We start from the raw sequence: 22,129 nt of genomic DNA on the forward strand, positions 1-22,129 counted from the left end.
TAGAAAAAGAAGAAAAATTAACACACTGGAACAAGGAGAGAAAAAAAATGTCCTTACCCACGTTCCCATACTGAGAGAGGTTTTTCCAGTGTGGGGGTGGTGGGAGAAGCAGGGCCTGGAAGCTTTGTCCATAAAATCAATGGTGGGATGATTTCCAAGGTCAACAGAATCTACTGTGGCTGTACTCCTGCAACTCCCATAAACACTGCTTTGCAACAAGAAAATAGCCCAGCTCCTCTGGGATTATCCCTGAGGAATGGGTCAGCAGGGGAGGCCTGGTCCTCTCTGTCAGTGGTTCTGTCTGGTAATCCTTGGGCAGGTGGTCCCTGTGGAATTCCAACGGGATTTTGGGAAATGTGTGTCAGGCACGCTGGTCTCTTTGAACAGTTGTTATTGCAGAGCTCCAGAACTGGAAAACTCAGGGAAAAAATATGAAGTGAGGAGCAGAAGTGAAGGAGAGAGTCACTACTGGGTGATGTTAGAGCTGCTGCTACTTAGAATTCAGATAAAAAGCACAGATGACACCAGGATCAGGAGGGTGGGGGGACACTGAGCAGTGATGAAGATAAGGCAGCTGTAGGGTGCAATCTGTATCATTCAGTAAAGTGACTCTGCTCAGATAAATTGTTGTAATGCAGCCAAAACCAAAATCATATATTAAGGAACAAAAACTGGAATGAGGGACTGTATCTTCTGTGTATGAACAATACAGAAGACTCTAATAAAAATCAACTCTTGGTACCTCCTTGGGGACAGATACTGGCCACTAACTGGCTCTGTGATTCTAGCAGGGAAAATCCTGTGCAATAGTTGGAATCTGAAACCAGACAAGTAAATTAGACACACATTTTTATGCTAAGGGCGAAGAACAATATTTGGTTGATTCTTCTCTTGGTGGTGGTAAGAAAATGTGACATCTGCCTCATGTCACAGAGCCCACAGTTGTTTGGTTTTTTTTTTAAATTTTTTAATTCCTTCTTGTAGCAGAAGTCCCCCCAAGTTCTGTCTAAAAACTGATTTGGGGACTGTGTGTGCACAGGGTCAAAATTCCCACTACACAAAGCTGGAATCTTCCTGACCACCCCTGAAGTGCCAATCTCTTGCAGCAGCAGTATTGAGCTTGTTTAATTAAAACTCCAACAGGAATAACTTTGTTACAGTGGTTAACAAACTGTGTTATGGAGCCTGTCTGGAGCTGTCACAGGAAAGTGATCCAGGGATGTCTGCAGAGACAAGAAACATAAAATAAAATGTGTGGAAAAGGAGCTGCTACAGCCCAAACATGAAGGCTGTTGTTGGATATTGCAGAAGGCCTTTGAGGTGCCATGCATTAAGGAATCAGAAACTGGGGGTAACCAGCAGGACACACACCCTAGAGGCTTTTTCTGGATGGGTTCTTTCATGGGTTCTTTCTTTTCTGAATTCCAGTTCTTTCAGACTGGAATTTATTGTAGATTTAATTTCATATTAATGAAGATGAGATTTAATTTCATATTAAGTCATTAATATGAAATTAAATCTCATCTTCTCATCACTGGAGAAAGATGAGATAAGTGAGATGCATTGCTCTGCTGCATCTCCAGAAAGAGAGCAAACTGTTCTGATAACTAATCTTGATATAAGTACTAAATGTGTTCTTGGGTCACTAAATGTGTCAGTAGGCACCTCAATGACATAATAGAGCAAGAAAATGTTATTTAATGCTTGCTTTCTATATAACTTATGCAGAATGGATTGAATTTACTTTGAGCTATCTGTGCCTTCCATGCTGGTTTTGTCTTTAGAGTTTTAGGAATAAAGAAATACTTGTTCCACTTGGTGTTTATATCAAGAGATCAAATTAGTGACAACTGAGCAACAGCTTTATAAGACAATGTGGACCTGAGTTAGACACCAAGGCCAATTCCTTTTAGAATGTTTGCATGCTTACTCTTGTGCAGAAGAAAGGGTGGATGAAATTTTGGTGGTTTTTTTTTTCAAGTGTGATATGTTAAGAAAATAGGTGTGGGTGAAAGAGGAGACAGATTCTTCTGTGGCTTTATAAACCCAAGTAACTGGGAAGGTTGCAAAGTAAAGAAGGCATTACAAAGAATCAGGAAATTTTGTGAGTTCTGTGGTTTAGGGTCTTTTTATTATTGTTGTGGTGGTTTGTGTTTTTTTTTTTATTCCAGTTTTAATACTGAGGAGGGCTAAGAGAAAAGAATGATGAGAAATGACAATAGAATTTAGCAAGGGACTTGAAACTGAGAGGAAATGTGAAGGAAAGAAATGAGGATGGCTTTGGATCTGCAAGTTTGAGATGAGAGAGAGGAAGGAGGGCAGAGCTGTCAGGAATGAAGGAGAGGACAGACAGACACAAGGAAGATGGGTGCAGGTTTTTGAACCACCAGTCTGAAATAATGCTGTGAGAAAGGGTAGGAAGGGGTGAACAGAAGATTTATAGGTGACTGGAAAGATAGAGCCATGGAATTAAATCAGAAACACCAGCTCTGGGCACTGCTGGAGGTGGTAAACTGTTTAGCACAGGTTTTGAAGGCTGCATTTCCATTTAGGTGTGATGTTATTCAGTGTATTTTACACTAGCAGCAGCAATTTTGTTAATTGTGGCACTGCTCCATCTGGTGGAAAATAATTTTTTCCTGTTTAGCATGGACACTTCACATATCTGATGGTAAAAAGTGATTGGAAAATCCACCCCCACCCCCTTCCCCACGTATTTCAGTGCCTCAAAGTTAAATAACTGCACTTTGAAGTCCTGAGGGGGGGGGGAAAGTAGTGCAAGACACTCATATGATGTCACATGTGTATTTTTATATAATTCTCTGCTCTCCAGAAGTTTTTGATAGTTATCCACACCATCTTCCTACTCACCATCAGTGTTTTGGTAACAAAGGTTTTTCTTGTGTTTTTCTGTAAACTGTATGGAGGCAGTATTGACTTGCTGTCCCCTGTGACAGGTCTGGTTGTAGTTCCACTCTTTTTTAAAAAAACTTTTTGCTAAGCACAGAAAAAAAATAAATTGTTGGTAACATTGTTTTTGTGAAATTTAGGAGCATTTTTTTTTTTATTTATTGAAAAGCATTAAAATATAATATTGGATATAATATATTTTATTTTTTAAGATTATAGATAATCTTAGTATTATAATAAGATAATATATATTATTAGTTGTAAAATTAAAAAAAAAAATTAATCTGTTCTAGGACTCTGGAGGTCAGTGTTCCAGAGTTGATGTCCTGGGTAGGACACGTCATGGCAGAATATCAGATTTCTTCTGTGATTAACTGGCTCAGTGTGAACCTTGTGCAAAGTAACAGAAGGTGGATCTGCCCTCCCATGAGCCTTTAGCAGTAGGTTTTCACCTGAATACTTGGGTTAGTTTGAGACAAACCAAGGTTTAATGTAGAATTTTTCGTGGGTTTTTTGTGTATTCAGTAGTTTTGCTTCCATTTTCTCTGCCCATGAGTCTTGACTTCTCAGTAGGATTCCAGGACACATTTTTCACTTGCTCTGTTGTGGCTCCAAGTTACCCTTCCAAATGAGTGCTTGCATGGGCTTCTCTTGCCTCTTTCATCACCATTTTCAGATGTCTCCCTGTAAATGTCAGGCACTTCAGCACCTCGATGACTTCATGTACCTTCATGCAGGGCTGGTGGCCTGGGATATCCTGCAAGTGTGTTTATCTTGTCATCACCACTCCTGCTTTGGACTGGACCTGCTCCTGAGCAGTGCAGAGAGATGGCTCAGTGATTGCAGCCCCTGCTCTGTGCTATCCCACTGCCTAAACCTTCCCTCTTTGCCTGCTTTTGGATCTGGCTGAGTCCCAGGATCAAGGACAAGGGGAATGAAATCTCCCCATGGCTGTGAGCTGGAGAATGTGTTGCCAAAAAAGCTCCTGGCTGCAGGCAGTGTGATACCATCTCAGCATTTTAGCAGGATCTGTCACCCAGCTGCAACTGCAGCATGCTCTTGTGTCTGTCTGCTCATCCTGCTGCAAACTGTTTATGAGGATTTTTATCAAGATGATCCCCTGTGTGTCATCCTCTTTCACTGCACCATGATTGGCAGGGCTGCCTGATTGATAAGTCTGATAAGATCCATCTGATAAGCTCAGCATGACTCAGGTTTGTGTGGTCACTCTCAGCTTGGTGGGAAGCTTTGATGTCTGTGTGCTCTGTTTGAGTCTCAGGTAGCTGCATGGCTTTAACCACTTATTACCCAGTTGTACTCTCAAATTCTCCTTGTTCTCCTTGCCAAGCAATACACTCCCTTTTATTGCCACCTTCCATTTTATGTAATATGGCTGGGTCTATGTATTGTATTGCATTGTAATATATATTATTGCATATATAATACACACACACACCTTTCCAGGCTTTGTAGTCTGGCCAAAACAGTATTGCAGCCTGGATTGGTTGGGCTGGGAGCAGTGAATTGAAATGAACCACTTGAAGCAGTGCTCTTCCCTGTCTTTGACAGTGTTGCCTCAAGTTGAAATAGCAGGCAAATATTGGCTGGACTTAGAGTCACTTACTCCAAGTGACTGACACTGTGCTATCTGTCATTTTTAATGGGCATTTAACTGTTAGGTGTGAAATGGAGAAAGTAGGAAGTGTAAAAGATGGGATTTCCCTCTGCTGCAGCGGTTTGCAGTCCATGTAACAGTAGTTGGTACTGACTTGGAATTAAGTCTGGATTAAAATGTGGACACTAGCTGCAGACCCCATGCATGAAAAGAAAAAAGAGAAATAAATTCCTTCATGATAGCTGATGTTTTCAGAAATGCCTTTTGGTTGAAGTACTGCATGCATTTTACAAAGTTCATGTACCTCTGCAGTTTATTTTAAGAGATCTGAATTTATTTGGTGTAGATTTATTTCAATTATCTAATCAGAAGCAGACACATAACTTCTTAGGCTGTCAAAGGTATTCAGGAATGTATGACAAACTTCAAAGGAATGTATAAGATCTTGCTACACATCTTACTATGCTTTTTTATAGACAAGAGTTAATTAAATTTTCCCTTTCTGCCCAGAAATTACTTTTAGGCTAAATTAAGTATGTGGGGTTGGAGGGCTTTTCAGTGTTCTCTCTTTGTTTCTGCTTTAGCTTTGTGACTGATTAAACAACCAAATGCTTATCTGGATCAAAGAAATAATAAGCAGAGGGGGCATCCTTAGGCCAGTTATCAGTTGAAAACAATTTAGCTGTCAGGTATCCAAGTTCCAAGGCACAGAGCCCACCAGAGGGATTAAGCAAACAGGGACTGTGCACAGCAATGTTTACTTGCAAAGAAGAGACTTCCAGGGGGAAGGCAGCTCTGTTTCCCAGCCCATGTTTCTGCAGGCAGGGGTTTGCTGGGGAACAGAAGGACTGTGCCACCCGTGGGAGCCCTGCCTGCTGTGGGGTGTGGTCCCTGTCAGGTGGGACAGGAGTTACCTGGCTCAGGACAGCATCCTTCCCTGCCTCCAAAGTGGGAATGCAGCTTGGGTTAACTCCTGGGGAGACTTTATTTATGTTCACTTGCTGGAAGGGAAGGGGAGAAGGGAAAAAAAAAAGCTCTGGTTATCTGAATATACACCACTCAAGTGTGTTTGCAGGGACAATATTTCAAGTTATTAGTCTCAGCAATTTAGATAAGAGCATGTACTTTCCTACAAAAGACAAGGCACAGTGTCTTAATATTAATACCTGACAGAGAGTAACCCTGTGTGATAAAGTACATAGATAGCACAGCAAGGGGTGAATTAGAAATGCCTGGGAAGATATATGATACCATTAGTAAAACATGGAGATTTATGTGTGACATTAACATCTCTAAGATAGCAGAATTGTACTACTAACGCTGCCTAAATGTTTTTTTTTTTCCTTTCCCCCAGATGCAATAACAAAGAGATCTGAGAGAAAGGGTTATCTAATGAGTACTGCCTACAATTTGGCAGAGCCACCCCCTTCAAATTTTCCTCTGTATCCTCTGGCAAATGACTAGGACTCAGATGTTTGAAATCTGTGTCTGATGGCTGTAATGATGGTGATGTTTTGGGTGTGCCTGAACACAAGAGCTGGGTTGCCCTTCCTTGGCATTGAGGTATCCTGCTACCTGCTGGGAATGGCCCTGGAGGAGCAGCACTGGCCAGCAGCAGGCACCAAGCAGAGAGGTCTCCTGGAGCCCACTCTTGAGCTCTGACACCAGGAAGCAGGTGAATTTTAACTCTGCTGGCCAGCTGGTGGGACTTATTTCATCTGCCAGGGCTGCAGGGTCAGGGGAGTGAGAGAGTGGCTTCATCCTCTCTGTCTGGGTGTGCCCTTGGCTGTTTTACCCTGACAGCATCCTTCCCTGCCTCCAAATTGGGAATGCAGCTTGGGTTAACTCCTGGGGAGACTTTATTTTATTTATTTTTGCTGTGGATTGCTGGTGCTGTTGGTCATGCCCACTTAGGCTCTGGTTTGCATGCAAGTAGAGCAGTGCTGAGTCCTCCTTCAGCCACGGGGCAGTCCTGCCCTTCCTGCCAAGGGGGAGGTTTTATAGTCTTGGGTTCACTATGACACAGAGATGGAGCCACAATTATAACCCTGGAATGGCTGTAATGGTTATCACCCTTTCATGGCCCTGGAATTTGAAAATTCTCTATTCTCTCTAAAATGCTCTGTTGCCTGTTGGGAGTTTCTTGCTGTGCAAAGTGAATTCAGTTAAGCAAGAACTCATTTTTCAAGGGAGACCTTTTCTTACAGTGCAGGAAGTTCTCACTTGCGGAGAGCCAGTGTGGAAGTCAGGAGTCAGTCTGTATTGCCTTAAAAGCAGAGAAGAAAAACTGTCATAGTACCTTGAGGATGGAAATTTTAAGGGATAGCTCAGTGTACAAGCAGAGAATGCAAGTTTCTCTTGAGCAGACCATCACTGTAGTAAACTGAGGTATAATTACCTATTGAAATTGTGTTTTCCTTCTCTTTGAACTGTTAGCATTTATACCTAAATAGAATTTCTGCTGGTTTTGAGGTGAGGCACTTCAACGCTGACACATGTTGTTGGTAATTTGGGGGAAGTGATCTGGTGCTGTGGTGAGTGTGCAACATAATGAAGGGTTTTGTTGGGACACTTGGTAAATAGCCTCAGAAATTTGGGAATCAGAAGTTAAAGATGATCCCACCCTCTCAAGTACATGGTTAGCTTGCTGGTTGGAAAAAAGAAGGTTGCTTATAAGTAAGAATAATCTCATGTTCAAATGTGGAGCCTTTTTACATCTGGTGAAGTGTCATTAATTATTAATCATGTGTGAAAATACTTCATCTGAAAGATCTCCAAGATCTTTCCAAAGGTGAGTTTTGTGTTAAAAGTCATTGGCAGTATCATTTGGATGACCAAGACTGAAGCACAGTGAGCAAGAAGATTTAGCTTTAATTTACACTTGAAATGGGAGAGGGCAAATTAGAAACCTGATTCATGACTGGTGGGCTACTTACCTGGCAAGATTTTGGGGTCTTTTCCTGTCAGCTGGAAAACAACACTGACACATCCAACTGCTGCTGCAGGAAGGGTACAGAGGCATTTACAAACATCAGAGATGCTGACTTTGTACTTTTTGATGCCTTTTTTAATTTTTATGAGAGAAGTTGACCAGAAACAGCTCCATAGTGCATAAACCTTTATTGTTTGGGGGTTTGTAAGTTCCATTTTATTTTTCAAAGTGTAATTTTTTTTAATCTCCTAGTCTAAAATGAAACAAACCCTCACTTTTATGATGTGCAAGCATATATATTTTACATTTATTTTCATAACTTCCAATGGAAAGAAGTCTTCCAAGGAGCTGTTGTCAGGTTAATAAAGCTGGAGTCTGAGGCTCCACAGGGCAGGGAAGTCCTTGAGCTTCATTCCATGACATGGATGGTTCTGGATGCTTTACAGAAACAAAGATATCAGGGTGTCATTTAGCAGTGCTTGTTTTCAGTGAGTTTTGGATCAGATCATGAAACAGTTTGCCTAAGAAACACCACAGATCTTAGATTTAGGAACAGATTTTATTGGAGACCAGGCTCTTTATATACTTATAAAAAGACTTTAAAAATATGGTTGGAATAAGTTTCTGTGATTCCTTTAAATCAAGAAATGAAGCCATTCTAGTGATTTCTAAGGAAAGTGAAAGTTAGCATGTAAGAAACAGATGCTGATTTTTTGGTCCTGCTGAAACTGATGGTGAAGCTTTTTTCTATCCAGTTGTAGCCCTCAGATTTGGCAGACTTGCTGGTTTTAGCCATAACCTCTGGCCATACACCAGCTCTCTGGATGTCCAGTGCCTTAGGCTAATTCAGGTCTGTGAATCCTGTGTGAATGTGTAGGACATAAATGCAGAGCATTTTCATGCCACATCTTGGTATGCCTGATGCTCTGGGTTGATTCCAGTTGAATGCTGTGTCAATCAGTGCAGCATAAAGTAACTCTAATGGAGAAATATTTCAGACCCACTTATTTTGACTCGTCACTGTTGGCAGGGGGAAGAACTCTGCACAGAAACTGGTGAGTTTTCATCTAACCCCTGCATTCTTCTAGACTAATATGGACCAAAAAGCCTCATAAAAATCACCAGAGTGAGTGTGCATGCATAATAGAGAGCTCCCAAGCAGCCTTGTTAATCCATGTTTTACACTGTCACACAGTCCTGGAATGCATAATAGTCTGGCTATAGGTCAAGGGCCTGTTTGTTCTTTCATATTTCTCCTTTAGTTGGCAAGTGGACACACTTTCTGTCAGAGAGAAGATGCCAAAAGAAAGGGCAGGGTTTTTTCCAAGTTATTTTTGAAAGGCCTTGATTCTTGGATGTCTGATTAGGATATTTTAGACCTGGCTGTCATTACCCTGGAAATCAAATGTTGCAGCAGCTTAACACAGGCAGCCAAAGTCATTAAAAGCCTTCCAAAAAAATTCATCTCAAGATACAGTTTTGTTCAGCTGCACAAAACAGCAAGGCACTAATTTTGAGCTTAGCAGGGGATTCATATCTTCTGCCTTACATCAGTTTTTAACCTAAATTAAGTGTCTCCTTTGAAGAGCAAAAGCTGGGGTCTGCTGTGTTCTCCCTTCTGTTCTCATGCACATCCACACACGTTTCTGTAGCAGAAGTTTCTTCCTGTGCTTGGGGTTCACAGAACATGGAATTCTGAGCTGAGTTCTGTGGGAGCCTGAGCTGCAGCACCCAGGTTGGCTGTGTGCCTTCCCTGTCTCCCAGAGGTGAGGAGCAGCTCCACTGGGTGGAAGCACCTTCTTGGGTGTGAATTTCTTCAGCCCTTTCAGGACCCTGATGGGAGAGGCTGCTGTGAGCCCAGGTCTGTCTGATGCCTGGGGTGTGGATCACTGGGTGACCCACAGGTGACATCCTTGTGCTCAAAGCAGGAGAATGTCAACAGCTCATTTGTTTCTTTTATTTTATCCTGTTCCTCAAATAGCCTGTGATTATTCATGGCTTGTTCCAGGTCTGACACAGTCCTGCCCTGAGTTTTCAAAGGTGGTTCTTCAAATACATTGTTCCAAAGATTTGTTTTAAACTTGGTTTTTCTGCAGTTTTTTGCTTTCTTTATCTGCTTCTGGCATAAAAAAACATGAAACTGATCACCTCTAATCAGAATTATTTCTTGGGCAGCTATGAAAGCAGCAGTTTGAGAAATCATATCAAATTCTCTTTTAGTCCCAAAGCAAGCGTTGTCACAGTGAATACCTTGGAGTTTGTAAAATTTCCTGTACAAAATTGCCTGTTTATCTGGTATTGGACTCCAGCTTGATCTGGGATCTCCAGATTGATCTGGGAGATCATCTCTCCCAGCCCCAGGTTACTTACCTGCAGAAAATAGATGATGATTCTGAATTACTTTCAACCCTGTGTTAGCTGCAAGGTGTCAGGCAGATTTCTTGGTATTTATTTTAAAAGAAATCTTTAAAAGAGAATTTCTTTCTGTAGTGTAAAATGGCTCTATGATCAAACTGCAGGCACTGTTTTTTCTGTGTCTATCTCAAAGTTCTTTACAGAGGAGTTTGGCATCATTTTCCCTTTTGTCACTCTGACAAAATGAAAATGAAGCACAGAAAAAGAAAAATGATTCCTGAGGCAGCACCAGAGAGGAGGTGATGCCAGCCAAGTGCTTTGTCCCCTGTGTCACGCTGTGCTTGGAAGGGCACGAATCTCCCATCCAGATGACATCCAACATCTTACTAAAACCATCAAAATATTGTTCCTCAAGGAGATAGATGGGATATGAGAACAGGAAATATACTTTTAAACCAGCTGACAGTATCATAGAGCTGTAGCAAATGACAAATCTTTTGGAAAATCCAGTAAAGGGCAGAATTAGATTAATTTAAGAGAGATCCAAGAAATAGCATAACTTGTGCTCTGTCACTTGACATCTTGGCATGCACAGGTGAGCCAGACAGCTCTGTTGGTTCAACCCATGCTCAACATTCCTGTCAGTAAATCTGCTCAAAGGGCCCCATATCCAAATCTTGTGTGGTACAATCACTAAAGCTTTTTTTTTTTTTTTTTTTTTTTTTTTTGCTACTGCCTGGAATTTCATTCTGAACAATCACTGATGTAATACCAAACCTATGGAGTCTTAAACACATCTCAAATTCTGTGGAATGAAGTGGACTCCTACCAAATCAAAAAGATGCAGTATTTTTTGTTGGTACTGTGTTGTTTTTTTTTTTTTTTCAAGTGGCTCATTCCAACATTTTCCCAAACATATTTCAACTAAAAATGTCTGAAAAGAAACTTTTTACGGTTTTCAGGCTTGGGATTAGGGTTTTGTTAATTAATGTTGTTTCTGTTTTCCTCTCTCCCATGTTTCTGAGACAAAGTTTTTTGGTTGTTTTCTGCCTTATCTTGGGTTTTATCTCTAAATGTGTGGCTTTGACAGCTCTGTCATTGTGTTGTGCCTTCATTTGCCCTACAACCTTCAGTCCCACCCAACTCAGCCTGTCACAGAGCTCTGCTGGGTGCCTGCTGTCAACACAGCATTTGTCAAAATTCAGTACTTGGTGCTCAGTACATTTCCTACTTATAGAACTCTAATTGTCCTCTTGATGCCTGGCAGAAAACCTTCATTTCAAAATATATATTTTTTTTTAAAAAAGGGTCAATTTCAGCCTCATAGCAAAGTATCAGTCCAGGTGAAATGTTGTTTGGCTTGTGTTTCATTCCTTCAATCCACACACATTGAAACTGAAGAGAACCAAGTTAAGAAAATGAGTGGGGGAGTAAAAATTGAGGTTTAGAACAATGGTCAGTAGGTCTGGTGGTGTGTCCCAAACCTGGAGCTCATCACCTCAGTCATGGAGTGTAGGTGAGTGCTCAGCAAGGCACCAGAGACCCTTCAGGGCAGATGAGGCTTTAAATTCTACTTTTCTTTGTGCCAAACTTGTTAAAAGACTTTTGCAAGTCTAAGGAGAAAAAACCAAACCAAACCTCTGTCCCACAAACCTCTGTCTCTTCAGGGTTTTCTCTGAGCTATAAATTCACTGCTGGTATTGGCTGAGGAAATGGCTGTCTGCCCAATATAGTTGTGCCACAAAAGTGTACAGAATCTCTACCTTTTGGTCTCCTGTAAGGAAAAACATGGAGCAAAAATGTTGGGGGAAAAATATAAGTAGAACAGGACATGACCTTTTTTTGGAGTATATATGGAGGAATTAAAGGAGCCTTAAAAATTATATTCTTTTTTCTAAAATGGGGGTGAGATGATCTACAGGGGGTTGAAGAAATAATGAGGTAAATAAAGTAAATTAATTTGTGTTGCACTTAGTGCTCCTTTTAAGAATGAAGTGCAAGGTAATTGTCTCAGCTTTCCTTTGTGTGTGTCAGCCAGAGATTTCTTGAGTATGAACCAAATAATTTAATTTTATAGAAACTTTTTAGTTACTGGTGCCCCTTGTCTTTGATATTTTGCAGGCTATGTGGTATGAAACATTATAAAATTATATCAGCAAGTAGATTAAAAAATTCCTCTGGCTCAGTGTTGTCAGCATTTGCTCATTCATGGTATTTCACTTGATAGATCACAGAATCATAGAGTGGTGCGAGTTGGAAAAGATCTGAACTCTATTTGTGAGTTTTGTTTCAATAAGGAATTCCTGAAGATATTTGGCAGAATGAATTCCTTTTTAAAAAAGTTTTTTTTTTAGTCATGTCCTTAGGACTACAGAGTAAAAACAGCCCAAGAAAGAAAAACACGTCCTTGGTCAGGAATATGTGTGTGTGTATTTGTGTGTTTTGGCTCTTCCTGAACAAACCTAACTTAAAGGTGAGTAATCTTGTTTGGTTGGTGAGGAGAACACTTCAGTACCCTGTGAATGAGAGCACTCAGGGAGGACTTGGTGTGAAGGTATCACAGGAAACAAGGCTGGGTGAAAGCCTTGGAAAGAAAACAAGATGTTCTGATTAGCACTGCTGTCCACCTTCAGGGCTTTGCCTGCAAAACATCTCAGCAGTCAGGAGGTTACACAACTCCAAGGTGTTTCCCTGTACTGTGTTGTGCCTTGGAATTTATATTTCCTTCCTTGGATGTCAATGATGGGGCATTTTTCTCACAGCTACAGCAAATTGAGCAGAGTTTCTGCTTGAAAGACCTGGATCTGTTCATGTAGCTCCATGAATCCTGAAGGGCATGTCAGTCCTTGGGTTTTATTAGTGATTGGAGTAGTTTGGCATTTTATTGATGGAAGGCTGGATCTGGGTTTTCTCTGGGTTTGAGCTCACAACTGCAGTTGACTTTAATGGGAGTTTTATTAAGGCTGAGATAGCCCTGTAACCTGGATTTATGCATTGCACAAAGAGGACCTGCATTCCTTTCACCAGCTCTGCTGGGTCTGGGAAAACCTGCATGCTTCAGGATTTACTGTGATACAGCCCTGGGAGGTTCAGAGTGGATTTTCCTAGTGGAACTGCCATCTTAGCTGGTCACAGCTGTGATGTTGTGTCTTGGCAGCTCTAGGGACAGCAAAGGTGTTTGCTGTTTTTGTAAAACAACAGGGTACCCCTTGTGCTTAGCCATGGTGGAGCACAGAGCTGCACGTGTGGAGGAGACTTTGACTCCCTCCTCATTTCATCACACACCACCATCAAAAACCCCCCTTGGCAGGCAGTCTGAAATTGAAACCAACACCTCAAAATTCTCTAAGATAAGCAAATCCTGCCCCTGACACTGCTGCTTATGGATTTAGGAGAAATCCTGTGAGATTGCACTGCCACTTGCAAAGGCATGATGCATTTTTTAGTCTCATCTATTGCCTGAGACAGTGAGTCTAATCAATACTCTTAAACCCACCTGCTGATTGTGTTCATTAGGTGGGAAGGTAAGCTCATTTGTCTAATTAAATTGCTAATTGTGAAGCAAGCTTGGTTTTGGTATCTTTCTTCACCTGATAAAAGAAAATTTCTCTGCACCTTGTAATTCCAGCCTTTTGTCTTCTGAGTAGATGAACATTTGAAAGTTTTGTCTGTTTTACTGCCTCTGTACATGGAGGGGGATGGGAGAACCCAGAGCCCCTGAGCAGCTCTCCCAGCTGCCTGAGGTTACTCCAGATTGGAGATCTGACTCTGTTCTCCCAAGAACTGCCTCCAGTTCTCCCCCTGAGGCAATTTTTTCTCACCCCCTGCTAAATTATCATTTATCCCAGTCATTGCTTGAAGGTGGCTGTTGTACCCCTGTAGCAGTCAAAGTACTTGCACAGACAGACAAACAACCTGTCACTGACACCCATGTAAATGCAGTCCAGCAGCTATGCACAACTAGCCAGGAGTTTTTTGCATCTTTGACTGGAGGCAGCCAGCAATCAAGAAACTGTGCTGGTCTACAGCCAAAAGAAATAGAGAATTCCCTCAGTTGTTTTTGGTTTTTTTTTTTTTCCTCTGAAGTGATTAATGAGGGCATAATCAGGTTTGGCTCCATATTCATCAGTGCAGTTTGGATATTAAAATTGTCAGTTCTGTGGCTGGTGCTTCCCAGGATGTTTTCAGGATTGCATTGCTCTGTGGTTGGGTTCCAGTCATGGCAGCAGGAGCAGGTGAATGGATGGAGCAGTTTTCCTTAGGAGTGGAAGCCTTTTCCCTGATGGGGGCTCAGATGCACAGAGCAGTCTGTCTTTACTTGCTTGGGAGTTTGTCCCTCACAGAGGAGTCACTGGAAAAGGAAAAGGAGCAGCAGATCAGTTCAGTCAGTGGTGCAATTGTATCTAGCAAGTGCAGCAAGGATCAGGATCTGGTTTGCTTTCTAGATCATCCTACCTGTAAAATTTTTTCTGCCTTTGGTGCCCTCTTCAGCCCCCCCCAATAAAAACTTCTATCTTTCCAGTGCCTGTGATAACCATTGGCTTGCTCCAAGAATCCCTTGGGAGCTCAAGAGGCAGCACCTTCCAGGCTCAGGGGCAGCACATCTGGTGAGATATATGCTTTTTTTTTAATTTTTTTTTTTTTCCTGGAGCTGTTGTTCAGTTGAGACAATTTCTATCATGAGCTGCGCTTCAGTGTTAGCTTGGCTTCCTTTGAAACCCAAAGTCTGGTATGGGAAAAGGTTGTTTTGGGGTAGTGATCAGCCTGATCTGGAAGACAAATGTGGTAGCCCTGATCAAACTGACTGCCAGAAATTACTTCTTTGTTTAGGACTTTTCCACCCCAGTTCTTGCCTTTTGTTTTTTTTAGTGTTTTGTACTTTTGCTAAGGATTACAGGTAAGTATGTACATGGTAATTCAGCTCTCTAAAACACTGAGAAATTTTTCCATGCTGTGGCTCCCTATTATTCTCCTGGTTCCTGGAAATCACCTGAATGGGAAGGAGGTGTTTTTCCCCTGGGAAGGCTGAGCTCTTGTGTCTTTGTCATTAACCCTCCATGTGGCCATCCTTGCCTGCAGCCTGAGGCAATGAGGTCAGCCCAACAGCCACCCTGGGCTTTCCCCTGGTGAAAGGTTATGAATATGGAGACCATTATGTGTCATTAAGATAATAATGCTGCTGAATATGTCAGCAGAGTCAATGGCTCTCTGTTCCCCAGGTGTTCTGGTTTTGGTTTGGTGGGGACACCTAACAAAAATTCTGCTTGCCAGGTGGGAGAAAATTTGCCTTTCAAAAGATTCAGCACTTGATAGGAGTCCTGCTAAGCAATGATGGTAATAATAATAAATGTTCCCAGGCTGGTTTATAATTGCTGTTTAGCCCAGATTGCTGTGAGTGAGGACACTCCATCATTCTGGCTGCACAGGTGGAGGTTGTGATGTCATGTGCAGCAAATTCACTGCTGCAAAGGGATGGAACATTTGCATAAAAGAGTAACACAGGGCAGAGTTTCAGCAGTGGAAACTAAGGAAAACAAAAGTTTAAGTGAAGCAGCCAGCCTTGATGAGGAGGTGAGCAAAGGGCTTGCCTTGAAGGGTTTCTCTGCTTGTTGAGCACCCCTCTGGAGTGACTGTCACTGCCAGGGGCTGTGTTTGCATGGTCTGATCCTGACATGTCCTGTGAGGGCTGGGTTTGTAAGGAGTTATCCTTACAAAGGTAATCCCAAGGAGCAATGGGCACACCCGTGGTAGAGCTGACAGCTCTTGTGTCTGCATGGACGTTTAGTGAGTTTCCAGCTCTGAGTTCTCTTTCCTCAGTTCTCTTTTTTTCTCACTTCTGATGTTCACAGGCAGGTTCAAGTGGCCCAGCAGAGCAAAGTCCTGAGCCCAGAGTTCCTGTGGTCACCCTGCCTGCTCCTCTGGTCCCTGGCTCTCACTGGTGGTGTCAGCAGATGAGGGAAAGAGGAGGCAGGGTGAGCTGGGCTGAAGCCAGGAGGATTGAAACCTAAAAGTGAATTTGTTGGGCAATAGTGGCCCCCAAACACATTTTTTTTTAATTTGCATGTGGATCTATAAAGGCTCCAGTTTCAGTCCTTGGGAATAATTAAACCTTAAGCAGTGATAAACAGTGCAATATTCAATTAGTGAGCTGCCCTGACCAGGGCATGTCAAAGTAAATTGGGGTTTTTTTTTGAGGCTGTTAACTGTGCTGACAGAGAGTTGGTTAATTCTTGAAGGAAAATGCTTTGGGCAAATTCCCAGCCTCCAAATGCCTGCAGGCAGACTTGTCCATATTTGTGGTATATTTGAGGTCTAGTGTTCCTCCTTTGGGCCATATATCTTAAGGGGGAATTTTAATGGAAGGAAACACTGCTGCAGAGCAACAGCCTTCTCTGAAACAATTTCCAAAAATATGTTAAGGCCAAAGGTCTTGTTTTTTCAGGGCAAAAGAAGTGAATCCTCTGATATTTACTCAGTTATAAATAGTGATGGGCAAGGCTCTAAGGATGGATTCCTGGAAGATTGTATCAGGGATTGTTATTCCCCAAACTAAGCAAAGGCAGTGGTTGTCTTTTAATTGTTCCATCTTCTTTGGCACAGAGAGCACCATTATTAAACAGATAGCAAATAATTATAATAAATTTGAGGTTTTCACTCCTCCCTTACTTCCTTCCAGTCCTAACAGGAGTCAAAATGTATTTTATTTCCAGTAAGAGATGGCAGTTTAGTGCGGGGGGGGGGGGGGGTAATGTTCATGATAAATGAACATTTCGTTTTGGTTCTCCAGCTGTGGCATCAGTGAGGTGGCAGGAGAAAGTGCCAACCCATAGGGAAGGAACTTACCTGGGGTGCAAGAGGTGCTGCTCTTGACCAGCTGGGCTTGGACAGGGAGTTGCTTTTCATTTATGCACTCCTCTCTTCCCCCATCTGCAAATAGGAGGGGGGATCACAACTTTCCTTAGAGAGAAGCTGTTTGAAAATGTTCATTTCCACTGAAAGCTAAATCTGCTTGGTGTCACTGCTAATAAATAGGTGAGTGCTATCTAATTCCATTAGCAGGTTAGTTTGCCTCCCACAGTGAAATTCAGTCTCTCACAGTGCAGGTCTTGTAAAGTTCAGCCTGCAATTTGTGCATCACCAAAGAGCAAACATGAAACCCAGATGAGACACAAGCCTTGCTAAGGAGCCTGAAGGCCAGAGCCTCCAGAAGGGCTGTGGCACCTCCAAACAGGAGCACAGCATCTGAGGGCTCTTTACAGACTCATGAGCCTGCTGGACCACTACATTCTAAAAAATCAGAAAATGCACAGCATTATTTCTTGGGAAAGGAACAGTTTCTCATTTGCTTTCTAATTTTCTGTATCAAATGTACAGTAACTGTACTGGCTGGAAACTGTGCATTAGTAAACACTAAATAATAAATGTTTGGTAGGAGGTGAGACCTCAAGTAGCAAGAAAAAGTATTTTTCAGACACTGTGCTTTTGTGCAGATGTGGTTTGTTGCTAGTACTTACCAGAGAAGAAAAAATAAAACTGATTTCTGATAGCTATTAGGTGTCATTCCAAAATCTTGCAGTTGAACATTTATTTCTGCTGATGTAAGACAGGTATTGAACTATGTAAAAAGTTGTAGCTGGACTCTGTAAGATACTTGAAACTTCTGAGAACTGAAGCCATTTCCCACTGTAACCTGTTTTAGGCTATTTCTACCCCCCAAAATTAAATTCCCAGTACTCAAAAAAAAAAAAAACAAGGAAAAGGAAAAAAGACACAGGGATTAAATGGCAGAATTGCTGCTTTTTTTGGTGGCTGTTGGTACTATCATATATGCTAAAGCATTCCAACCAAGGGCACGTGGCTGCAATGGAATTTGATGTACCATCAGTTTTAGGGAACAGCCTGTGCCTTGTTAATATGATCCATAAAAGGCTTTCAAACTTCCTGAACCCAGTCCCTTCTGTTTCCAAGTCTGCATATGATCTCATAGGAAATGATCTGGGAGAGGCCAGCCTACCCTTTTGCATAATCAAGGTAGCATTGTTCTTTTAATGCCTAAAGTGAGTTGTTTCACTGACATAAACTCAATAACCCCCTTCCCTCCTGTCAACAAGTCTCTATTATCAGGCTTTGCAATGATTTTGGGGGCATTACAAAAGAGAATAAATGGGAAGAATGAAGTCTGACCTCAATAATGCCATTCATTTACTTTGTCACCCTTTGTCTCAGCTGTTTCAAAAATCCTGAACCCAGTGAAATTTGGAAGACTGAAATGCAAACATGAGTGGGCAAGGTTTATTTTGCAGAGGGCTCAGAGGCAGGTGAGCAGCCTGCACCTTGCCAGGTTTCATAAAGGGCAGGAGTAGCAAAACTGCAATATCTGCCCTTTATTTAGGTTTGATATTGTGAAACCTCTCATGGGTACATTAGCAGCAGAAAAAGAAAGTGAAGAAAGTGAAAGAAAAAGAAGTCTTGAAATCCTTGCTCTTTACACAAACCCAGAGTGCCTCACGCAGTTCATGTTCTTTTTTATCCTTGGGATACCCAGGATTTCCTCAATATATTTAGCCCAAGAAGGGAAACACTCCAATGAGCTGCTGTCCCTGAAAGCCTTGTAGGGCAGCGAGCCTGAACCTCCCTGCCAGGACAGGGAGAAGAAAAGGCTCTGGGCTCTGTGAGTGTGCACAAGTACAATTATGGTCTAGTCCATGTCAGTAGGCTGAGCTAGCTGCCTAACTAAGTGGCTGGAGTTGGAGTGAGCCTAAGCAGAGGGCTCTGTGGCACTCTGCTCGCTGCAGAGTTGTTAAATTTGGCACTCTGCTCTGGGCTCCAGTCAAACATTTTCTTAACCATATTAGGGTATGTGGAAATTGGCCAGCCTTCGAGGGACTTGCTGCTTGTGCTCATGTTTTATAGAGCAGGCAGCCACTGCTTTGCTTAGAAACCAGCAGGTTTGATAGAATAACACAAATAGAACCCTTTAAAATTGTCACTGAAGTGTGGTAGGGAAAAAAAGAGCATTTTTTTCCCAAGACAAAAGAGATTGTTATAACAAAGTTTGCAGTTCCCTTGTGCTTTTCATCTGTAGGTATTGATCATGCTGTAAATCAGATCCCAGTAGTTGTGTATTGAAAAAACAGTGAAGTGAGCCTAGCTGGCTATGGCAAAGCACTGCATTGGTGATGCTCAAGGCTTGCTTGAGTTGGGTTTGGGGAGCCAAACTCCCTGGGGGTGGTGCAAGAGCAATGGGCTTGATCTGTGTTGCTTCAGAGGGAAGAATGCCTGAAACTTCCCCAACAAGGGATCCAATATTCCACTGGAGAAATTCCAAAATAGAATTAAGTGACAGCTTTTAGGTTCTTAAGTGTTGGGAGTTTGTCAAGCAGGTGTGTTGCTTAAGCATATTATCAGGCCTACCCTATACTCCAGTAGATTTTACTATTATTAAAATTACTTTTTTTGATCAGTAATGTTTTAATAATTTTTAGTTCCTTACTGCTCCCTGCAGCTGTGAACTTTTGTTTCAGTAAAATGATTTTGTCCTTCCTGATGTTGTTCTAACGCTTGCAGAGAGTTGTCACATCCCCTACTTAAAACTTATTTGATGCATCCATAGCATTTTAATCTCTTTAAGTCACTCCCTCTCTGCTTGCTCAACACTTTCATGGCTCTCCTGTTGTTGTCCCCTGGGCTGTTATTGTCACTGAGGAAATGAGTTCTCCAGAGCTGAATGAAGTGTTCCAGGTGTGATCATCACAGAGCTGTGTTAGGGATATCACCTTTCTGCTTTGTCTGTTTCATTCAATGTTGCATGGACCCTTTCTGCTACTGCATCAAGCATTATTTCATGCCTGCTAAAAAAAAAAAAAACACCCAAAAAACAAACAAAAAAACTGCCATACAAACAAACAAAAAAAAAAAAACCAAAAAAACCAATCCAGAAAAAAAAAAACCCAAAAAACCCTAAACAAACCAAGCCAAATTTAAGCTTTTCAATTACAAATTCTGATAACCTTTCTTAAAGATGTGAAAATGGCTGAATCCATGCCTGTGGTTTGTAGCTCGAGGCTGCCAAGAGGGTTGGAATCATCTCCTTCAGCTTTTTGCTGATGGTCTGTATGATCTTAGACAAATCTTTTGGCTGCTTGACCCTCGTGTCTGTGTTAGTGGGCATTAACACTGTAGTAGGGGCATTTGGTGAGGCTGTGAGGGTTGGCTCAAGTTTGTGCATGATCTGGAAAATATAAAGAAGTGGGAGTGTAAAATATTGGGGAAAAAGGCTGCAGGAAACCAGATTACCTGACCTGCTTGTGGAAACTGAGGAGGGTCATCAATAAAAAACCTGTTCTCTGTAATGATTTATTTGCTAAAAGAAGAGGGAAACTAAATCAAATGAAAATGATGAACTTTGTATTGAGTGTAACCTCTGCAAAGTTCACTAGAGACCCACTGAGAATATGGTTTTAACATGTCCAAGTTTCCTTTGTTTTACCCAGCTGTTAATTTTTAGTTTGTAAAACCAGCATAAGCAAGAATACATTTGGTTGATAGTCTTGGAGGAGAAAGTAAGCCTGTCTTTTATTTAGGCAAGTTTATATCAGCACAAAATGAGTGCAATATCATGAAATTGTAGCAGAGCTAGGAGTGGGGCATGGAGAGAATATGATATTATTTTTAGATGTACTCTGATCTCATGTAAATTAAGGCACATCACAAATGAGTCTTCTGAATCTAGGTTGGTAAATCCCCTCACTGGCACAGCATATGGATTTACCAGGTTAAAAACCCCTGAACCTGCATTCAGTTGATGTTAATTTGTGAGGACCACAAATTAATTGTATTGTAAAACATCTGAAACCCAGGCTCACTCATGGACAGTCCTCTTAACCAGGTCCAGTACTACTTCTGTGAGCTGAGAAATTTGCAGAGATGGTCCCTGAGGTTTACAAAGCCTGGCAGCACTGACAGTTTTAATAAGCTAAGTTTATATTTGGAAGTGAATGCTCTGAGGTGGCCCAGGATAAGCAGCTGGAAAAAAATCTTTCTTAGTGGTTGTTCAATTTTCTACTGCATTGTAGAATTTGGTGTTTGGAAGGTTACAGAACCACTTGTGTGCAAGTTACTGCCCAGGTGAAGGCTTCTCTGGAGCCATGGATGAGGACTGAAAGGTTCATGAAATATTTATAAACCGTAAGGAGGGAATGCAAAAGTGCATGAGCTCTTGGGGTGGGAGGGAAGGGATTTTGCATGACTTTTTCATGCCCACATCCCACTAAAACAGAAAAATAGAAATGCAGCCTCAATATTGAATCCACTTAAGGGAAATGAAGAAGGAAACATTTCTGTTGGTTTCCATTTTGGATCCATTACATAAAGGACTGCTGTAGGGCTGTAATTCAATGCAGGAAGCATTTCTATGGAATTTTGGCATTAGGTGGACTTCCCAAGAACAGCTACTGTCCAGAAGATATTCCAGCTGAAATCTTCTGAGAGCAGTTTGCAATGTTGGCACTGTTTCATCTGAGGTCTGATCCAACTTGAGCTAGGGGAGGAACAGAGGAGGCTCTGATTTGGATCTAAATGGCTCCTCTCTACCCTGTCCAGCTTGCACATAAAATGTTCAAACAGAGGAACACCCCAACCAAACAACCCCCCAAAAATGACCCCTTATGAAGAAATGAAAGAGAAAAGGTTGTACAGAGCTTGTGTTTGACTAGACTAAGACACATTTTGAACCACAGGCAGGAGCAGAGGACAGTGAGAGGGGAGATGGTGGCAGGGGAACGTGGCACAGGACAAAGGTGACCCACACTGCTCCTGTGGGAAGCACAGCCTGGCTTGGATGGCTTTGAGCAGCCTTAGCAGAAATTCTTTCTGCCACAGCTAACTCCCTTATTACTGAGTTCCTTAACATCTGCATGAGGACCTTTCCCAGACTGAATCCTAAACCACCAGGACTGGGCTGGGCTCTGTGGGCAGATACAGGAATATTCAGCAAGATGCCTTTTTTTTTTTTAATCTCAGTTTTCCTTTGGAACAAGCTGACCTGAGAGAGCCAGATTAGGTTATGTTATGAATTTGATTGTGCCAGGGGTAGATTTGGATGTCAGCAACACATACAAGTGATCAATTCAATGCAATTCAAGTGCACACAAGTTATCAATTTAATTAAATGCAATTCCTGCCCAGGGGAGGGTTTCCAACTGACCCAAAAATAGGCCTGTGCAGTGAGGGAGCAGAAATGTGGGCTGCTTGTCTAGAGGTCTTGAATTCTCTTTAGGAGAGGGTTAGGATTTGGAGCCTGGTCTCCAGAAAAGGCT

General features: G+C 41.9%; 1 protein-coding gene across 1 annotated transcript in view; it reads left to right on the forward strand.

The window, feature by feature from the left end:
* The window catches only part of CALD1 (caldesmon 1), a 175,463-nt gene that overhangs the window by 21,818 nt on the left and 131,516 nt on the right, over positions 1-22,129 (forward strand). The window contains 1 exon segment of the mRNA XM_018919821.3: positions 14,335-14,419. The gene's annotated coding sequence lies outside the window, so the exon portion shown is untranslated.

This window comes from Serinus canaria, chromosome 1A (assembly GCF_022539315.1).
Source record: "Serinus canaria isolate serCan28SL12 chromosome 1A, serCan2020, whole genome shotgun sequence".
In the NCBI taxonomy this organism is placed as follows: Eukaryota; Metazoa; Chordata; class Aves; order Passeriformes; family Fringillidae; genus Serinus; species Serinus canaria.